Raw genomic sequence first — 22,164 nt, forward strand, 5'->3', positions numbered from 1 at the left:
CATCTGATAGGAAACTCAAAGGGACACCCTGACACTGCAGAAACAAGAATTGTACAGAAATGTTAAAACTGCCACAGTTGCAGTTCAGAGTATGCGATTTCTGCTTGCTTTGTTACAGATAAAGTCAAACAATTTTTATATGAAAGAAAATCTATGCTCTCAGTTTGCAGCACATCAATAACTCTGAAACCTTACACAGCTGAAGGCCATGTAGTAATGTGGCTGTGCTCAGCTTGCTGTTCAAACATTTTTTTTAAAACATCTGCTCCTCTGTGCAGGAGTTAAAAATTATTATAGGCTCACAGAAAACAGATATAATATGTTAGGTATAATCAGCCAAGATACACAGCTTGAGATCAATAGACTTTAGAGACAGCCACAAGAAAGATAAAAAAACCCCAACTTTTCTCCTTTGGAAGCAACTGACTGCATTATTTACATATTCAAATGCTTACAGATACCCTTGCTAAGTGGTGCCACAGATAAAAGTTGGTAGAGACAAAGGCCTGAATAACAAGTGACAACTTGGATTACACAGTTTGCTCTACCTTTTACTTTTTTCATCAAAACTCATATTTTCTACAATAAAAAAAACTATTTGCAACACTGGACAACCAAGTTCCTACAACTGTCACTATGTCTGCAACCAAAATTTCATTTTGTTCCTTTTACATATATGAAAGATGAAAGACTATTTTTTTGAGAAAAGAAAATGGGAAAAAATATCAGAATCATAAACTCTAGAGAATGTACTCAGTGTCTCTCCACAAGTTATCTGAAATTGTTTTCTGTGCTGAAACAAAGTGACTCTTTGAAGCCATCTATCAGGTCCTCCAGGAGGTACAGGTTGTGTCTGTACATCACTAAATAAAATAATCAGAGGAAGAATTTAAGCATCAGATCTCAGTTTGTCCCTATGTCTGACTTCTTCATATTACTTCTGGAGAGTTTTTGTCTATGTGCTTATGTGCTAAAGGATTCAAAGATTATGAATATGGATGGCAAGGAAGGGCTGAGAAAACTTTAAAACCAATACTCCTGGTCTGAAAATATTGTGCAAACTTTTCACAGAGCCCCAAATGCTCAACCCAGGAAAAACCATGTTGAGTTGATGGTGTCCAAATGAGTGTTACAACCTCAAGGGCCTCTATGTTCATGAGACCTCACTACAATGTATAGAGTACTGTGTGCTGGCAGATTAAAAACAGTGGCTAACAGCTTGGAGGATTGCAAGGAACAACTGAAAAATCAAAGAGATTTATAAGGAAAGATAATGTATTTCAAAAAATGTACTTCTATATAGTAGTTTACTTTTGCCATTGTATCAGATTGACATCAGTGTAAGTACAAAAGGATATAATGATTCTGAATCATAATCTTAGCTGCTTGGAAGAACCCTGAAATCCAAGGCATACTTTCCATACTTTCACCAGTGATTGCATTGATATATTAATCTACAGGGGATTTTATCATTGCAGGTATTTGAAAAATATTAAATACTAAAACACTTCTCGTATATGAATAAATTACATTGTCAGGCTGTGTGTCAAAAAGAACACCTGGACATTAAAAAAAACCAATAAAGTTTGAAGTGCTTTATATTTAATATTTCAAACATTTCCTACCCTTCTTGTAATACTTCTGTGCAAGGAATCTTTTGTGTGTGAGAATGAGAATCTAAGAGAATTTTGAGGCTCCATTTTTAGTTCACTTTCTACTCCAGTCCCAAGTATTGTCTAATACCTTACAGGTTGGAGAAAAACCAGAAAACATCTCATCTTTGAGACTTGTATCTTGTGTCTCCTCCATTGTAACAGTAAATATTTTGAGCTGTGGGTATTGGAATGAGCATCAAATTGAGATAAAATCCAGAGACAGTCTGGCAGTAGTCCTTGTGGAAGCAGATTTTATCATGGATCATGTATCTGGCTGCTGTGCCTGCTGCAGATGTGTGTCTTGGGATACCTCTGAAGTAGGATCCAGCTGTTGCAGGCATGTTGCAGATGGGATACTCAGTGGTGGTGTTTCAGTTTAGGAATTCCCAAAGGGCACTCACCAGACCCTTGTTTTAAAGTGTGTTGCTATAGACAAGAGCAAGAAGTTTCATGAGCTAGAAGACAAAATGATTGCCTTGACAGGTTGTAGATAACCAGAACAGAAGACTTCTCACCTCTGCTCCTCCCAGGATCTTAAAGAGCAAAATTCAAGACTTTTACCTTAGCCTGAAAAAGAGAAGATGACAAGCTTTTCACATGACTGCCCAAGCTGAGATCTCTTTTCCAGTATGTGCAGTCACAGAGGGAATGTGTGGGCCCTTTATTTGTTCTTTTGTACAGAGCTTTTCATGATACAATCCCATCTTTGAAGAAGATAATAAGAACATAAGAAAATGTATGGATATAATAAAACCAATTAAAAAGAAAAATGCATATATGGTTTTAGTATATATTATTGTTCTCAACTCAGCAACTTTTCATGAAGAAAATGTTATCAGTTTTAAAGAAAAAGATTGAGTGGAAAGGATCATAAATTGATTTTAAATGGTTGTAAGAACAAAAGCTACTGGGTGGCTTGCTTTTTCATTTTTTTAAGCATACTGTGAATCAGGCAAGATCTAAAAATAAGAAAGATCTAGCTAAATGCAAAACACATACTGTGTTCATGAGATGAATCTCAAAATGAAATAAAATAAAATTATCAGCCAGTAATGAAATAAAGAAAAGAAATATAGATCTGTGCCTGCTGTTCAGAATGTGAGAAATTGAATCATGACTGGGCTAAGAGAAGAAATATATTGAATTCCTCAGAGGACACTGTATAAACAGTTAAAGGAATGACATGTGCAGTGTTCTACTATACATTTTTACACATAAAAGTAGCATAACATATATTGACTGTGATGCTGTAATAGTGAGTGCAATTCATGAACTAGCTCAGTTTTTCTGATGTTGGATATGACTAGAATACAGTTCTGGCTTACAAGTGAAAAATTAGCATAATTAAAGGCCTACAAGTAGTCCAAAATTCACTTGAACACTCCTATTAACACTGGGAGCTCATCTTTTATATCAATTTTTTTTTTTTTTTTAAAAGCACCATTTGGGAACCAAGGTCTACCTGGGTTTTGTTGAACTCTAACCTTTTTTTTTAACATCAGAGTTCTGATCAGGTGCCAAACATCCATAATTGGGACCAAGAGAGGGTGTGCTACCTGAGAAAATCTGGGACTGGAATTCTACCACTCTTCTCTGAAGGACTATAAGGGTGAAGTATCTCAGTTGCAGTTATTTGGGGGGTTTATGCCTTCTGTTTATCAAGAGCACAACCAGATAGGGAGCTTCAGGTAACACTGCTGGATGAGAGTAGGAAAGGAACTGCATGTAGCCTGTTCTGTTTCCTGCACAATGCAACAATGCAACAAATACCTGTGGCAATGACAAATAAATTCAATAAACTATATAAAATTTTACTTCAGAGTCTCAAAACCTTTTTTTTTTTTGTAAAGTAAAAAGGTTGTTTTTACATTTCTCTTTGTCTGCAATGCATAAAACAAAATGATTAAAACAGCAATGGGATTCATACTCAGCCTGCATCCCACTATCTCCTGGCCAGTATCTCTAAGCTTCATCCACCCAGTTCCTTGCTTCCCTGCCTTTGTGAGTCTGGCTGCAAACTGCTCCCAGTATCTATCAATGTGTTTAAAACCCACTCTCACTTCTGCCAACCTCAGCATGTGCAAGATTTTAGAATTTGTTTTGTTTCTAAATTGAGGGATGATGAGGCTGCAGGCCACTAGCTTGTTTGGACACAGGTTATTTTGCTTCTGTCTCATCTATTCTCCAGGGCCACTTGAGGATAAATAGCAGCTCCTCTTTGTTCTTTGAAGGACCTGATATTTGCAGTGGTTTTGTTTCTCATTGTTTTTCACTAACAGCTTACTCTGATTCAGCTCCGTGCATTCAGGTTGGATAATAGCAAGGCAGGCTGAAATCTGCATATTTGTAGTAAATAAAGCAGATATCATCTTTATTCTGCAGAATATATAACAAAGCAAAAAACTAATAAATGTCTAATTGCTTCTTGTGTTTCTAACCTTTGACATGGCTTACTCAGATTTTTAACCAAACTGGAGGAAAAACCCTAAGTGAAGTTTCATTTTGAAAAAAAGCCTTTATTTAGTTTGTATAGATCTTTGTTTTTCTGGTGTGCTTATGTTCTTTAAAAAGCACATTTTCTATATCATTCACTAAGCAAATAAAATAAGGAATGTTGACCCCACAATGCTCTGCAGATGCAAAAAGGAAATGAAATCACACCTCCTCAGCTTTTTGTAATGCAATTCTTCCCCTGAGAAAGGACCTAGGTACTCAGCTATTAATGTTACACATAAAATGAAAGAAGGTTTTCATTACCATCTGCACCAGCATCCATAGAATTGTGTATATTGTTTTCCTTTTAGAAATTTTGTTGGTATTTATTTTAGTGATTGAATATCACATTTTCTTCATGATCCACAGGGGGAAACTAAGGGATCTGAGGAGCAACTAGGAAACAGAAAAACAAAACAAAATAAAATAAAATAAAATAAAATAAAATAAAATAAAATAAAATAAAATAAAATAAAATAAAATAAAATAAAATAATTTACTAGTTTCTCCTGACTAACAAAGAGGAGATCATGGTTCTGATTACTGTAGTTACTCTTCTGGATAAGCAAACAATAAAATTATGAATTAAAAGATTAGATGAAAATGTGCTAAGAACTTAGCTGAGAAAGCGCATCCATGTCAGAGAATCTAGACATTAATTGCAACAGAAACAATTCCAAAGTTGATAAATTCCTATTGTGCCTTTCTTACAGGCTTTGTCTGCAACTACCTTAAGGACTGATCTAATACAATATAATGATGAAATGACAGGCACTTTAAAGTGAAGGCCAAACCTTAGAATACTGCCATGGTTTTCTGTTCTATGTATCAAAACTTGGTGCTGAGAGGCATTGTAGGAAAATTACATGCATGCATAAACATCTGCATGCTACTTTTGTCTGTAAGAACACGAAACAAGACATTGAAGGATGAGTTTTCTTGGGTTGTAGGTTTTGTAATTAGGATTCGTAGAAATAATGTAACAAATTCTAACAACTAAATAATCACTGGGAAGGCAGATGGACAAGGGCAGCATCCAGAGTGTGGTAAGACTGTGAGGAACCAACCACAACTAAGATTTTTGAAGTCGACTGAATTGCAGTAACAAAGCACCTTGTGATGGCTGATCACCCAAATATGGATTGGACAGCCAACCCAGGAAAGTGCTGGTCAGAAGTTTTCCATGTTTCTATTTCTCATCTAGATCCCAGACCTGTTATTTTACTTTCAAATTTGTCTAGGCCAAAGGACTCTGTCTGTTCTTTTTTCAGGTTAACAGTATTATGCCTAAACTCCTCTCAAGATAATGAAGAAGTCAGTTGCCACAGGAAGGGGAAAAAATTGCTAAAGACCAGTCTTGATATCCTTAACCATACATTGCTGCTACTGGAGAGATTTTGGGATGCTCTTTTTCATTTCTTTGAGACAAAATATGGATTCAAAGTCAGTGAAGATATATGATGAAGATATATGGCTCTGTGTCAGATGAATATCTGACTTACTTTCTGTCTGTGGAAAACCACAGAAACTCCTATCCCAGTATCAGATCCAGCATGGAAAGGCCCAGCTGTAAGATGACAAGGAAGGTAACAAGAAAGACAAAACCTGCCATAAAAGTTTTCAGGAAGACCTTACAAAACTCAGAGCTAGTTGTGAAAGGAAGTAGTAAATTTTGGGTAGATAGATTTATGTTTGGTCTTGTGATGCTTCCATGATTAGGTCAGTGGTTATGTTCTGTCCCAGAGCAGAAATTTGGCCTTCCGTTTTTTAGAAATAAAAGAAACCAAAGCAAAAGGCAGCTTTTATGGGAAATCCTTCTTAAAGAAAAAAATAAAGACCAATAAAGAGAGAGAGAAGTAACTTTTCAAGCTTTGCTATTTTGAAATTGAGAGAACAAAACATAAAATCCCCAAAACTGACCCCTAGTTTTTAAAGGGGCTTGGTTTCTTGTTACATTATTCTGTTCACTATATTAATTAATTTGTCATCTCTGATAAGCATAGAGGACATGAACTCAGAAAAGAAGATGGAAAGTAATTGCCTGCAAATATATTGCCTGCATTGAAAAGCACAGATGTAACAGCTGCTTCCCTCACTCAGGTTTGTGCAGTCTCACAGTGAGCTGACTACAGGACATGAGGTAAATGTAAACTGCAATTCCTTTTAGTGAAATACAGGGGACTGCAATCTAGTATGAAATATCAGCTGGTAAGGGAGATCAGCTGCTGCTGAAGTATGATCACCCAAGATCCAACTTCCATTGACCTCACTTTGTGACTCAACAGCTACAAATACTGAGCATTAGTCAACCTACTACAGTAAACTCCTTTAACAGTAGGATTTATATCTAAACATAAAGCATAAGTTTCTTAGTTTTTCTGAAGTATGTTTTACTATCCATCCAGTTTTACACTGCAGGAATTAAGCTTGCAATAAGACCAATATCTTCAAATGCATGTGCTGAAATTCTGTTGAGATCCATCCAGTTGAAAACAACCACTAACAGGGACTGTCCCCATTTCCTACTGTCTAGTTAGATGGAAAGGGTCTGTTATGAGACAGAAAAGCTGGAATACTGAGACCCAAGGTTAACAAGATCCATAGATGCGTTGAATTGCAATTTTATTTGTCAAGAAACTGTAAATCAGCACTTCCCAAGCACACTTTGCTCATGTGCCTTGTAGAGAACAGGAACTGTAGCAGCCCCTCTGAGCTCTGTGATCAGCTGCCTGCTTGGGCAGGAGGAGATGCACCTCCTGGCTGATCTGCTCACAGGGTTTACTTCAATCAGCTCTCTAGTATTCCTCTTGAATCCTCTGGATGTGTTATTATCTCCACTTATCAGCCTTTCCAGTTTAATGTATTTTAATTTCCCATGACACTTGAAAGTCAGTTTTTGCTTTTTGCAAATAACAAACAATGCTTTATCACCAGGATAAATCAATACAATAAGTGACTGTAACTGGATTTCCTGGTAAAGACGGATGCAAACATGAGTTTAAACCTTTTAGGGACTCTGTGGTATCATGTCTATGAATATGAATGTTTATTTTAAAATTTAAATAAATATACATATATATATATATCTATATATATATAATTCAATGTCTGGGAACTGTGGCTATTTTATTGTCAGAGGTCATGTAAATAGACAATTAAAAGACTGTCTCCCAAACAATCTTGATGAACTTCTCAGCATTCAGTTTTCATTTCTTAAACATACATGGATTTTGAGGAAGACTTTTTCCTGAAAGGTATAAAAAATATATTTCCACTGTAAAAGCATGCTTGCCTATTCAGCTTATCTCTAGAGAAAATTTAAGATCTTCATGGTGAATTCTTCATTAAGACAACAGAGAGTTTTTGCATTAATTTCCCCTTACCTGTTTTCCCTGCACTCCTACTCACTTAATACTATTAAGTCTTAATAAAAAAAAATAGTTTGAGTTTCCAAAGCTGAAAGTGATATAGGTATCAAGCTCGATCATGCAAATTTAACTTGTTTAATTACTTTTTACCTTATATTAACATTTGATGCATGTGTAACTACACAGTATTATTACAGCAACAATTTTCAAATTCATTCTCTAATAGAGGATGCCAGGGAAAAGAGTAACACCAGTTTGACATAGAGGGAGGATTATAAGAACCATTTGTTTTAAGACCAAGTTTGGAAAGAGATGATCTTTTCAAGGGTTTATTTTCATTTTCTTTTGATGCTAGTATGTTGAAATTGGCAAGTGGAATACATATTGGTCAGAAAATCTTTGCCAGCCAGTCTTTCTGCTGATTTTAAAATGTGCACATAACTTTTCTGCCATATGTCTGCAGCAACAAAGGCCACAGTTAATTAGTGAGAGTTCACTTCTAAAGACTGAGGAATGCTGTCAGCTTTCTTGCATGGTTCAATAAAAACCTCTTCTTACCTGCCAATATGGAGATGCTGTAGTAGAATTTTTTAGCAGTCAGGGGAAAAAATCTGTACAGACACAAACAGTATATTTGATAAGAGAAATTTAGACATCAGGAAAACATCTACTCCAGACCTGTTCACTGAAACAGCATCACAGAGATTGTAACTAACACTTCTTTGGGGGAATTTTCTTTGACAGAAGTCACTAATTCAGTCTGCATGGCCAGTAAGTGGCCACACATGCCTTGCTGCCCACAGCAGAACTTCCATTAAATCCGTAGAAGATACGAGCTGGAAGGACCTTCTGTGTCTTGCAAGAGACTTGCCTCTTTTAGCCCACAAGGCTTTTAGGTTTCCTGTTAAATTTATTCAGCTTTGCCACCATGCAGCAAGTGTCTGTTTGAGGAGCTGCCTGACAAGCCAGAGTACTGCAGGAAATGGGGTCAGCCATCAGCAAGGCCCTTGGGCAGAAACTCAGACTTGGAAAAAAATCAGAAAGGTTTATTTTTTGCATGTACAATAAAAAAATTATTTTATCAACTTTCTTTTTTTTGTCATCATCCCTCTGCTTTCCAGTTTCCAGCCAGTTTCCAAGAATGTAGTCATTATTTTGCACAATGGGTGTAATGGTAGAACACTGAACTGTCTGAAATGAGCTATCAGCAAGGTACTGCTCTGAAACACTAGAGACAAAATTGTCAAGAAAGGCACAAATTCAGTAGATATGTTTAGAAGTTAAATTAATATGATTACCAACTGAAAGAAGTAATAAAAATCAATATTACAGCCAATTTTTCTTTTGTCAAAGGTTTAAGCTTTCCTTATCAAATTGAAATTTTGCAACATAAAAATGTCACAGATTTCTAACTTCAAATATTTGTAGACTTTAAATTAGCAGTGTTTCAGCAGGCATGCCTCCCCAAATATATCAGGAAACAAGAGTAAAGAAGAAGAGGGAAGAAATGAAATAATTTTCATTTTAAAAAATCAAAAAAATATCTGTGATTCCAGTAAGTTCAAGAATGCATGGTAAGGAAAAAGGATACAATCAGCACAATATCCAGTTGTGCTTGTACAGCATGTGTCCATCATGACTCCCCCCAGAGCACAGAGAATTTGTAGCCATTGATGTTATTAGGGAGGGGGCCTGTATCTGCACTTGATCCAGCTGTTATACAATTGCCCACCACCTCCCACTGTGACCTGCACGCTGCCTCCAGGGACCAGCTGGCTTTCCTCTGAGCAGCTCTGCCATACCAGGTCCAGTACCCTACTGGGGATTTAAAGGATACAGTTTGATGTCTGTGATAGCTCAAATTAGGGCAGATATGCAACCCTGACTGAAAAGCACATACAGCAATAAAGGCAAAAGAAGAGAAAAAGCAAAATAGCATCTTACTTTCAAGAAAAATTCAACTCTGCCCAGCTTTGACAAACACCCTATTTATATTTCAATACCTGTTTTAACTTGCTGCTCCAAATAAAAAACACTATATATTGAAAATTGTCATACACTCAATCCAAAAAAAAGTTCTCTTTTCCAACTTCATTGCAGTATTTTTCCTCATCATCTCTTTCAGCAGAGATATTCCCTTTTCTAAATATCTGAGTTCACTGGCTGTAATTTAAATATCTCCAATCCTCATTAATTTGCAGATAGGAAATTAGGCCAGATCTGTATTCCTACTAATGTAAAAAAATTGCCTTCAGGAAAATCAAAAGAATTTTAATGACATGTCTTTACGTAAATAAAACAGTCATACAGTTCTTTTTTCCTGTTCTATTTTCATTGTGCTGGTGAAGGAGTGGGAATATACCCTTATAATCAAGCATGATTTATATAATATGCTAATTCATAAGTGGTGGCTCATCATCCGCAATGTGAACTTTGAGAACTCTACAAAGAGTGCAATGAGGACAGGTTTTTCTCAAGGGTTTCCAGCACACTCCACAAAGAAGAGGGTTTCACAAGTGTTTGCAGAGACTCTGTGCTGCCTCAGACACACAGGGCTGGCTTTCTTGCCTGTGCAGACAGGAATGGGTCCAATATTCTTACGAAAATCTTTTTTTTAAGTTCACATTTATAGTTTCAAGAGCTATGTATACTTGGTCATCATGTTTCCATAATACCTGTTTTTCTAGTACATATGGAGAAGAAAAAATATATTTTCATTTTTTGTGTAAAAAGAATACTTTAAACTCAAACTGAATACAGCAGGTAAGGCTAGTTTTGGGTTGAGGAGTCAACAATTTAAGCTCAGTACTCAGGAGGCTACAGAATTACTGAGTAGCCTGATACTACAGCTCATCATTTGATAAAAGTGCAGACATGTCATTATCAGAGAGTATAAAGGCATTTAGGTACATGCATTTGCCCCTGGTCATGCAGCTGAAAGGAACATGTGGAGTGATGCATCCTGCACCAAGCTGTGCTCCTGGGGGCCAGCTGGATGGTTTTCCATGCTCCACCAGCTGTAGACTGCTTATGCACTGACTGTGGTGGGGCCTTGGACCCACACAGCAACTTGGACTGATGGGACATAATTCTGAGATTTTGCAAGTCTTGCTGAAGTGAGGTAGCTTGGCTCCCTCCACTTAATTTTCCTTATCTGTGGATGAAGACATCAGGGGCTATGGTGAAGCAGTGTTGTAGTCTAACTCAATTAATATTAGAACTTGTATATGCAGTAAATATTTTGGGTAAAACTCACATTCTCCTCTGCAAAAGTATTCTTCATTGGAAAAATTCCCTCAGTCTCCTACCCTGTAATGCCTTGGTTGATGAGGTGAAGATGAGTTTCTGAGGATTAAGCATGCTGCTTTCCCCATGCTGTACACAGCTCTTTGCATACAGATTTTCAACTTAGACAAACACTTTTTTCTATCCAGCTTTTGAGTATCTTTACTACTGTAATAATAATTATTGTTTCTGTGATGAAATAGAGTAATACTTCCCACTTCAACTTCCATTCTTATTTTGTTTTAAAATAATTTAGAATTCTTTCCTGCTTAACTGCAGCTATAACAATGAGAATATTTTCATCTTCACATTAACCTTCATCGTCACAATATCAGTAGAAAGAAAAGTTTCATGGTTGTATACAATACCCTAGAAAGAAATTTGACCGAGGAGTTATGATCAAGACAGAAAAACATTATACTATGTTTCCTGTGTCAGTGTCTTGCTAGATAATTAATATACCATGGTTGAAGTTATTACAGAATCTGTGTGTGACCTATCAAGACTTAGCGATTATAAAGAGCTGCTGACTGGAAAATTTCCATCTTCTTACTGCTCCTTCAATTTAATTCCTAGTAGAAAGTTAAATAATTTACACAACTCAAAATTACAGGGTTTTTTTAACCTTCTTTTCAATAAGTACCATGTCAAGCAAGTTGATTGGTAGTCATCCTTCCATATTAATCAAATTTCAGTGATCTTCAGGTTGCTAAGGTTTTATTTTCTTTAACTGGAAGATTCCAGCTATCAAGAGATTCATCACTGCAAATTATGCACATGCAAGCAAAACAAAACTGTATGAAAACTATTAATGATTGAATATATCTGCTCCCAAACAGATATTTGAAAACCCATCAGATTAATTCCCTGCCCTTTGAAATTCTGTCCACAGGTTTTATAGCCAATGTCTGACATATTATCTTCCTGTGTTATGCTTGTCTAGCATATACTTCTGGACAAAGCACAAGAGTTTGGCTCTGTTGGGACAAAATAAACAGGTAACCAAACAAAATGCTTTACCAGACTCTAAAAATTTTTGCTGTCCACACAAATCTGTCTTGTTTTGCTAAAACCAGGCCATTGCATCAGACATAGTTCAGTATCACAGTGCTAAAATGGTGGATAACCTCTACATTTTACAAGAATTTCCAAGTGTGTCAAAATGCTGTTGGGAAGCCCACGGTTCAAATTTTGGGAGCATATATTTTCACTTTTCTTGCTCCTGTTTACTCTCTGCTCTGAAGCAAGTATCTTAGAAGTTAAAATGTTTCCCAGAGCAGCCAATGCTTGCAGTATCTTTAAAATGAACAGAAAAACCTGTAAAATTCTCCTGAGTCAGTGAGTGCTATACTCTCATTCCCAAGTGTGATGAGAAAAATCCTGTTATATATGCATATAGTTTTAATATTCTGTCAGCTTAACTTTTTGTCCCTCATGCTTAACTTTAGATTCCAAGCTGATGCTACAAAGATACCAGTTTGTCACAATCCAGTTCAGATGTTGTCTTACAGTTTGTGTCTGATGACAAACGGACAAATCCTCTTCCTTCATGTGCATGCACATAAGTATAGATACACAAGTGTGTGAGATTAAACTTTTAAAACCCATTTCCCACCTACATTAACATAAAATGGGGAATTTTCTGCCCCTAAGGAATGTGGCACAGTGATAAGCAAATGGGAGGAAAACAGTAGCATTGCAACAGCAGGAACAGGCATCTCAGCTTTAAGTTGCAACTCTCCTTTTGCTTCCACTTCAGAGATGTCAGATAGAGTAAAGCAACAGGCAATTATATCTTAATTTAGGTACTGAAAATGTGTAAGGATTATAAAGTTCTGCTTACCATATTATGAAAAGCATCTTTCCCCCTGTAGATCTGTACTGCATTTAATGCTCTTGGGGAGTGTCAGGCAATTTGTAATTTCCAAATGTGTCAGGCATGAAGTAGGTGCTGCACTGCTCAACTTCAGCAAGATGGCAACGCTTCCAGGCAGAAAGAGCAGCAGAATTTTCAGCATTTACGCATATTGATAAATTAAAACTTAGGCACTGCAGCATACCCAAGTGTGTTAAGCAGAAGATGGAATTTCCATTAATTCTGTTAGTATGGAATATTGTTCTTAACATCCCTATGTATCTTAATATTTGCTTAAACCACTATAATTTATTTCTTTGAAACTGACATGTTACATAATATGTTCACATTTCAGGAAGAATTTGGTAACACAAAATTGCATCAATCTAGAGCCATACCAACCATGTTCCCTATCAAATTATCTTCAGTTTCTTACAAGACCTGCAAGACTAAAACCAGAGGAAAAAGGCTCAGGGAAAAAAAAAAAAAATCTTTAGTGTTTCAATGCATAATTCAATACAAAAAGAAATTTTAAAAATCAGAGGGCTTCTTCAACAATTGCACATCAAGTCAAACTCATTATTATGGGAAAAATGTAGAATTTGTCTGTGACAACTCCAGGTGCCATTTTGAACAAACATTATGGAAAGTGTCATGTGAGCAAAAATTTTTTTACTCAACTGTAAATGACATGTGCACTTGTTCTTCATTGTGGAAAATTCTATGTATTTTCACCTAATAACTTTTGCAATCCAGCTGAGAACCTCTGAAAAACTTATTCTGCAAGTGTTGGCCAGATGCCTCCTTTATCAATAAATATGAAATTAAGGAGTATATTTCTTAGAGACAAGTTTTGTAGATATTTGAGGACAGAGTGTAGAACCTGCAATTTGCATGAGGTGCAAATCCAAAAATTTTATGTAAAATCTTGATGTGAATGAAAAGAAATAACCACAGGATGGCAGCAGAATACATAACAAAAGGAAGAGACTGGGGCCCCTTTTCATGACTAAATAAGAGATTTGAGAGAGAGGCAGGGTGTTATCTTCATCTTGTTTATAAGGAGTGCTCTTTGGTTACCTAGTTTGAAGCAGGAGCTGCACTGAGAGAAAAACTGTAGACATAAAATTATGAAAATACATTATTTGTAGTAGTCCACCAAAGATGCAGTTGTAGCTCATCAAGGACAGATATGAAAACTGAAGTGTTTTCAAGCAAGGAGTAGCATCTCCTGAACACTTCTTATTGCAAAGGAGTCCTCTGGTTTACCAAATATTGTGAAACGTTGTGTATCCCTGTTGTGAAAAACATCAAGAACTTTACCTCAATGCTCCGAAATCCTTATTGGTATATCAAACAACAAATTCACATTTTCTGCTCTTGTATAAGTAGGGTTACATGGATTACTGTTGCATACACACACTGCTGAAAAAATGGCACTGAAAAAGATGGATTTATCAATTAAGGGACAGAAGAGACCGTCAGATTTGTGGTCTCTTCTGGATGGACATGGGGAGGAAATATTTGTGATACTATCATAAATGAATACACCTGATTCCATCTTTATTTTATCTTTTCTTTTTCTTCTTTTTTTCCTTTCTATGCTCAACCTATGCTCTCTTTATGCCTTAACTTTATTCCATGTCCAGCTCTTACTATCTTGTTGTGTGTGGATCTTTAGTCAATATGTTTAATTGCTTCAGTCTTTCATTTTTGCAGGCCTGTCCTCTTAGTTATAAGGAACTTCAACTTCATCATTCATTTATTTTGTCCTCATAACAAGCAGTATCAATTTATCAACAGACCTTTGTGTATCACTGGTGGTTTGTGGTAGCTTCAGTGACATATGGGGTATCTGAAGTGCTTTTGCTCTCTCTTTGTCAGTTTTTTCACCCTGTGCCCTCTGCAACCTCGTCACCCCAGGCTCAACTGATCGTTCTGATGAGCCAGATTTCCCCAGTTAATTCAGCCATTGCAGAATGCTCCCATGCAAAGTGGCACAGGAGCTCTTCTCCTCCCTCTCCATATTGCTAAGATCTGAGCAACTCTCCCATTTAATCTTCTTATCTAGTATCACCTGCCACAGGAAATCACAGCACCACTTTGTGATATTCATCAGTCTTGTTTGCAGTTGCCCTCAGCTTCTGCACAAGTTACATTTTCAATTATCATGAATTTGCCAGACAACCTTGGGAATGACAATTCCAAACAGTCTAAGAAATGCAAAATCATCTGAAATACAAGTCTGCAGAAAAAGAGACAGGCTGGAGAATGATCACTGCAGGTGACCCTGGTCTTAAAATTTATGAAGTTCTTAGTATCCAGCATCAGAAAAAGGTGAACCTTTGATCAAACTCTGCATTGACATACTTATTTATTTTCTCACATCAGTATGAAATGTGTGGGTTTTCTGCCTTGGAAGCCCAACTTTTGAAAGTTTCATCTTTGGTTATTTGGGGTTTTTTTTAGTGCAACTTGTGGTGATTTAAGGAAAAACCCACTGTAAAACTACTCTGAGACCACAAAATTGTGAGTTTAGTAGGTTTTGTCTCCCCATTTTTTGCTAAGGGTCATAATTGACTCAAATGTTTTGTTATGATAATCAGTGATGTTGGACAGTGGCTTAGTGAGCAAGCAGGAAGAATTAAAAGGGGTCTATTTAACTAAAAATAATTTTCTATGCTTAAAGATATATTAATCAACACACCAGTTTAAATCTCTCTTCTTTGCAAAACTAATATGTACCCCAGTTTTCTCTCATACACATATTGCTTGCTTGTGCAGGCCCACATAATTTAAAAGTATCATCCTTAAAGTTGTCTCCTATTTCACCATCTTTACACCTCCTCTTCCATACCAAAATATGTTTTAAGGATTATCTCTGAATAACGGATTTCAGATAAAGAAAGTTGGTTTTTTTTAGGGAACAGGGACCTGTAGTTAAAGAAGCAGAAATGACAATCTTAAAAGCAATTATTGACAAAATATTTTCTGTACTGAATGTACATTACAGCATGTCTAAGGTGCGGTTCCCAAGAGTGCTGTGTTGAGCCAGTTCAGTCCCACCCAGCTTCACAGTGGGACCTGGGAGAGAACTGGAAGGGTAAAAGTGAGGAACCTCTTGAGTTGAGATAAAGGCAGTTCAGTAGGTAAAGCAAAAGCCCCACACAGAAGCAAAGCAAAACAAGGAATTTATTCCCTGTTTCCCATTGGCAGGAAAGCAGGGTCCCATAGGCAATGGTGACTCGGGAAGACAGGTGGCATAACTTCTAAATTCCACCTTCCCTTCTGCCTCCTTCCCCCAGCCTCTATCCTGAGCACAGTGTCATATAATATGGGACATATATATGGGTCAGCTGGGGTCAGGTCTCCCAGCTGGGCTCACTCTCAAATCTTGTGCACTGCAGCCTGATGGAACAGAGTGAGAAACAGAAAAGACCTTGGCACTGTGCAAGCACTGCTCAGCAACAGCTAAAACAGCCCTATGTTATCAGCACAGGTTTGGTCACAAATCCAAAACATAGCACCTCATGAGCTACTGTCAAGAAATTTGTCTCCAATTTAACAGCTAAACCCAGTACAGTGGGTGTTTTTTTACTCATTTTTGTACTTTGGGGATGATTTTCAGCAGTATGATTTTCTTTTTCTGGGCTGCACGCATAGTAGCAATGGTTTTCTCTCTTTCCATCCCTTCTTTCCCTCTAGTAAGTACATGGGCATTTCAGAGATTTTATTGATGATCTTCAGTAGTTTCAATGAAGTGAAAGCACCATGAATTCAAAGGCTTATTAGGCCTGTTAATTGCATTGCTAAGCTCCCAAAATATTTTATAGACCCTGCATATTGTTGAGATGATTTATTGATGTAGCATATCTAATCCAACATCTAAGAACCCATCTAAGGTAAAAAAACCTCAGGTTGAGATCTATTTTGCTATATATATAAAATGTTATATGTATGATAGACATATTGCTGCTTGTTAGAGCAGTTAATTAATTTCTCCATGAAAGACAAGTTGGCAACATCAATATATGCAACCAACACACACATAGATTTCCATTAGAAAAATAAGTCAGTTATTAAGTTCAACTATAGGCTTATGAATACAGCGGATATTGTCTCAGTACCTAAATATTTTCCTATAATGAGGACCATTTTAGTTGAGAGGAAAATTTTGAGTATATCCAGTACAGAAGAGTTCAGCTTGCTAATGCTTATAGTTTTCAAATGGTCTGTTCATATGTCTAAGTAGATAATTAATAAAAGATGAATAGCACAATATCAAGACATCTGTTTTAGCTGCAGAAATATAATGAAACCAATTTAGTAAGTTTCAGAACAAACCCCACAAATATTTTTTTCAGTTCAAAAGACCCAACTGAATCTTCAATAAGAATCTTCTTAACTCACTGCAGTGTTTTGCACATATGGTACTTTCTACCCACAAACTTCTTAAAATGCTCCTTGGGGACATGGATTGTACTATAGGTGTATTTTTAAATGTCGTCGTAAAAAATAGGATAAACAACTCATCAGTCAGCCAGAACAGTGAACAAAAGGGTCTTTAGTTCATGAAATGATCTAATCTCTAAGTGCTCTCTGTGGCAAGGGCATGTAGGACTCTATCTTTGGTTGTGAAAACAAAGTCAAGAAAAAGTGAGCAGTAACAGGGGTTGCCTCGATCATGCTGCTGCAAATTAGTAATGGGAAATTTTGTCAAGGGCCCCATTCGGTTTCTTTGAAACTTAGTGAAATAAAAATACTTTGTTTACTCTTATAATAGCCTGGATCAAGCCTAGTGTTTAACCAGAGATCCATGGATTTGGGATTTTTTTTAAGTCTCTGATTTTTGTCTTCCCTGCGCTAGAAAATCTTGCAGCAACATGTCTGTACAAAATAACCTACCAGTTATTTTGCAACTTTTGACTCCAAGTTAGTTCAGTAAACTGAAAAGGAGAGGGAAAAGTTCAAACAAATTTAATTTAAGTAGTACTTGAGGACTATATTAATTAGCTTAAAATATTTGTGTAAAACTGTAAGATACAGTATGCTATAAAGAGTTTCTCTTGGGAATTACTGTTCATCCTGAACTGTAACAGAAAACACCCCTAGAGAATTACACCATGAAATTAACAGGTAGCATAATCAAAACTAATAAAAGTGAATACATTCTCAAGATACCAGTAATTGGTCTGCATGACTTAGTGCCCAAGGAAGTACTGAAGGAAAAAAAAATAATAGTGAGAGGTAAAAAGAAATTCCACATTTAAACAGAGAGCAAAAATTCCAGAGTTATAAATGTTATTGCTAAAAATATATTCTGGAAGAAATATTAAAACCTGCTTTGGGGCACAAACTAATATCTCACTCATAATAAATAACATGATTAAACTTAATATATGGGGGCTGATTATTCTTCTGAAATACCTAGAATATCCCTCTGTTAAAAAATGTTGATTAAAAGGGCTGTAAGTTTTACTTAGCATGGCAGTTGTCAAATAACCAAATGTAGGAACTCTTTGGAAAAGCAGCTTGTGGTTTCGTAGTGACAGATTTCCATAGCTGACATTTTGATACAGGCCTCTCCTAACTGCAAAAAAAGGAAAGATGAGGGGAAAATAACAATTTCTGGGAAATAGTCCAAGGTTAATCCAACTTGAGTTTTACTTATTTATACAAACAGGGGTGTAGGTCTTAGGACTGGGTGGATGCCCTTTAGAGAAACAGTCAGAGCTGCTGATTCACGTTGTTGTTATGAGTCACAACAATACTGGCAAGGACTACTAATTAGTTCAATATATGATTTTATACAAAAACCGTAAAAAAATTATAAAATATATTAATGAAAATAACATAAGCATGCAAATAGCACTTTAATGCAAACATATTACTCTATACAATCAAATAGCATAAGCTATTTTTTAAAAAATTTGGCTCAGGCTATTAACAATGAATACAGTCTGCTCATTGAGTTCTGATTTGGAGCTATTTAAATTGGCAAATTTCCTTCTGGATGTAAGACGTTACTTTGTGAAAATGCATTTTGGATAAAATGGCTTATTTTGGATGTTTTGAATATTTTAAAGTGCCTGTTTTGTTGCTTGGGTTGGGGCTTTTTTTCCATTTAAAAATTAACCTAAAAATGTTACGATTTTCCCTTATTTTTTGATTAATTCATAGAACTTGATACTGCAGGGAGCCCAATTTTAATAAGATGTGACGCAATGAATATATTTTTGTTAGCTGAAGGTGAATTTAGAAATTCCTTAAAAAACATAGGGTTACTAAAGAGAAAGTACCTGCAGTACCAGCAAATCATTCCAGCATAATCAGAGAAAGTTGAAATCATACTCAACCCACCTACTCTCAGTCTCTGGGACTGCTAAAATGGCACCAAAATCCCCAGCTCCCTAAGCTTATAATTTACTTTCTCGTAAGTTTTTAGCTCAGTAGTCTTTAAAACTGTGGTTAGAACCTGATATTTAAACAAGGCTTATTATATGAATACAAATATATATTATGGAAAGACAGCTGGAACAATCTTAGATTCAGATTTACATTTTACTGACTATTACAGAGCAAATAACACTAATTTAATTTTATTTCACTTTAACTCTTTAGCAGCTTCATGGAAGTACTATTAAAATCATATATGGATTTTAGTAGTAGGTAGAATATCTGAATGATAACTAAAAAAGATCAATATTAATTGTTCAGCTAGTGCTTGAAAAGTGATTGGAGATAAGCTTAGACTAGTGATTGAGGAACTTCTGAAGTAAATGAGAAAATAACAAAAGTAATAAATTTAATTTATTTTTCAATCTAACTATGAAATAAACAATTGCCAAACAGAATTTCTTAATTAGAATCATATTTTGGCCTCCTGGCCTAAATACTTGAAACTGAAGGTAAGCTGAAAAGACATCTGACTAGGTGGCCTTTGTGACCTCGGGTCAAAATGTTTGGCTTTAATTTAGCTATTTATTTGAAACAAGAAGTTAACCTTTATCCCCATGAGAAGAATCAGGGAAAAAAAAGGAATATAATAAAAATATTTAAAGCTCTTCTTTTTTTTTCAAAAAGCAAACTCCTCTATCATCATCTAGGCAATTAAATTCTCAAAATTGCTTTCTTCACTCCATTTCTGCAGTTTTGAATCTTTTGAGATTGCATGGGGTATGGCTGCAGGGACATCAAATAATTGACATAATTGACAAAAGAGGTCTTTTCTGGTTCAAAACTTCATGTTAGTTCTTTGGGTGATCCCAGTAGGTAGCTCTCATGGGTGTTCCACCCTTTAGACTTCCTTAGAACATGTCACAAATCTGCATGTCGTGCACACATCACAAGAATCCACCAGGAGACAGACAAAATTAACCATCTGGAGAAAAGAAAGGGATGGGAAGGCAAGGGAAGGCAAAGGAAATCAATTGAAACTGGTTTATTTAAGACACAAGCATAAAATTTTTTAAATGTTTGCAGAATGTGGGTAGTACATCAATAGAACCACTTAATAAGCTTGCAGTATGATAACGTGGTTATTTGAATTAGAAATGTGCAAACCCAGAACTCTGTCATGAGTACATCACTTGTAGCAAGACTGTTTTATGAATATCACTGTTGTCACTTGATTTGCAGAAGCTCAGAGAGAAGGTTTCCTGAACAAAACTGTGCTCTGACATTTTCATGTTAGAACTCATGCAAGTAAAGTGCTCCTTCTCAGCTTTCCTTTTTTCCTTGAAATTGTTTTCAGTTATGGAAAGAGGAAGTAAAATTCATATCATATCCTGAGATTAATCAATCAGGGAAGAAGAAACTACAAATAAAATAAAATTAATATTTGTAGAGGTAATGAACTATGTATGAAAATACAGACATAGCATTGTTTTTCTGCATTTTAGAAAACAAAGAGAAGTCAGTAAATGTCATAACTGGTTCTTGGAGAGAATTTTCAAGACAATAACCTCAGCAAATGACTGACAATAACTGAAAGCTGATGATTTGAAAAACCTGGAGAAGGCAACCTTGATATTGTTTGTACAGCTTATTTAGTGTAGAATACAACCATTTTCTGTAAGGCAGGTGACTGGTATGAAGGAAAAGAATCACTATCACTATGTTTCAAGAACAATAAGTTTACAGTAGAGGTAACACAAGACAAGTGTTTGCTTAGCCAAAGCCCTGATCCAGCTCCTAGTGAAATGCTGGTCAGACCAAATAAATAATTAAGATGTTTTGCAGTTTCCTCATAAAGAGATTGCCCTCTGCACTGGCAGGACTGTGTTGGTGGAGGTGGCATGGAAAACTGTTCACTGTGACTTTATCCAACCTCACCCACTGTGTTCTTCTACCCACATTGGAGAAATGTGGGCTGCAGACTTGGACTACAAAGTGGGTGGAAAGTTATCTGGTCTCCAGGGTGGAGATCAGCAGCACAAAACCAGCTGGCTGCTGGTTACTGAGAGCATTCCCCAGGGAGCAAACACCCACCAAAGTTTTTAATCAATGGCCTTGCTGATGAGACAAGCCCATCAACAAATCTCCTAATTTCAGCCCAGCTGAAAGCTGCCAGGTCTCCAGCCCTGCCTGCTGGATGGGCCTTGGCCCCACACCCCAGGAGAGGGGTCTCATGGAGGTGTGACCCTCCCTTGGACAAGTGTGATCTGCCCTTCCTCCTGCCCTGTCTCTGGGACCATTCCCTGGCTGGCACAGACTCCATTTCACCTCCTTGCTGGTTGTCTGCTTGGGGCTGCCCAAGGACCTCTCTCCCCAACTTTTCTCCTTGTGTTTGGGCTCTCCAGGATAGTGCCCATGGGGGAGATCACTGCCTGCCCAGCTTCTGGCTCACCTGCCCACAGAGAGCAGCTGTGCCTTGAGCACTGATACAGACTAAAGGAACCTCTAGAATGCAAATTTCAGAAGGTAGCAGCAACTTACACAAAGACCCACCTCCCTTAAGACTGAGCCTAAAGAATAAACTATATGGGGCTTTTTTAATCCCTTTTTACTTTCTGGACTCCAAGAATGATGGCTCCTCAATGATGCACTTTCTCTTTGCACAGCCCTGGAAGAGGAGCAGGGTAAATTTTGAATTTCCCTCTCTTCTACTTTCTACTGCTGGATTCAAATTGATTGCTCGCAGAAATCAAGCTCACACTACAGAAAGCTTTCTTACAATCTGAATAACACCGTGTCACAAAATTGCAGCCAATGGTAGCAAGCAGGGAAATGGGACACCACTTAGAGCAACTTGGAAATTAATCTCCTGAAAAGTGATTGCTTTTTATCTCTCCTTGTAAGTCATGAATTTTGCAGCATGTGTGACAATATCCTAAAGTGATACATTTATGTTGTTCCACTTTTAAGAGGACAAAGGATAAAGTAACATTATCTTCAGATTTAATGATGTTTGAGAGAGAAAATTAAAGTAGATGTTAGTTTAAAAAACTATGATGGTTTTTCTTAATGTATACCATCCAAAGACATACCTCTGGAAGAATCAAAATTA

This window comes from Erithacus rubecula, assembly GCF_903797595.1.
Source record: "Erithacus rubecula genome assembly, chromosome: 2".
Lineage (NCBI taxonomy): Eukaryota > Metazoa > Chordata > Aves > Passeriformes > Muscicapidae > Erithacus > Erithacus rubecula.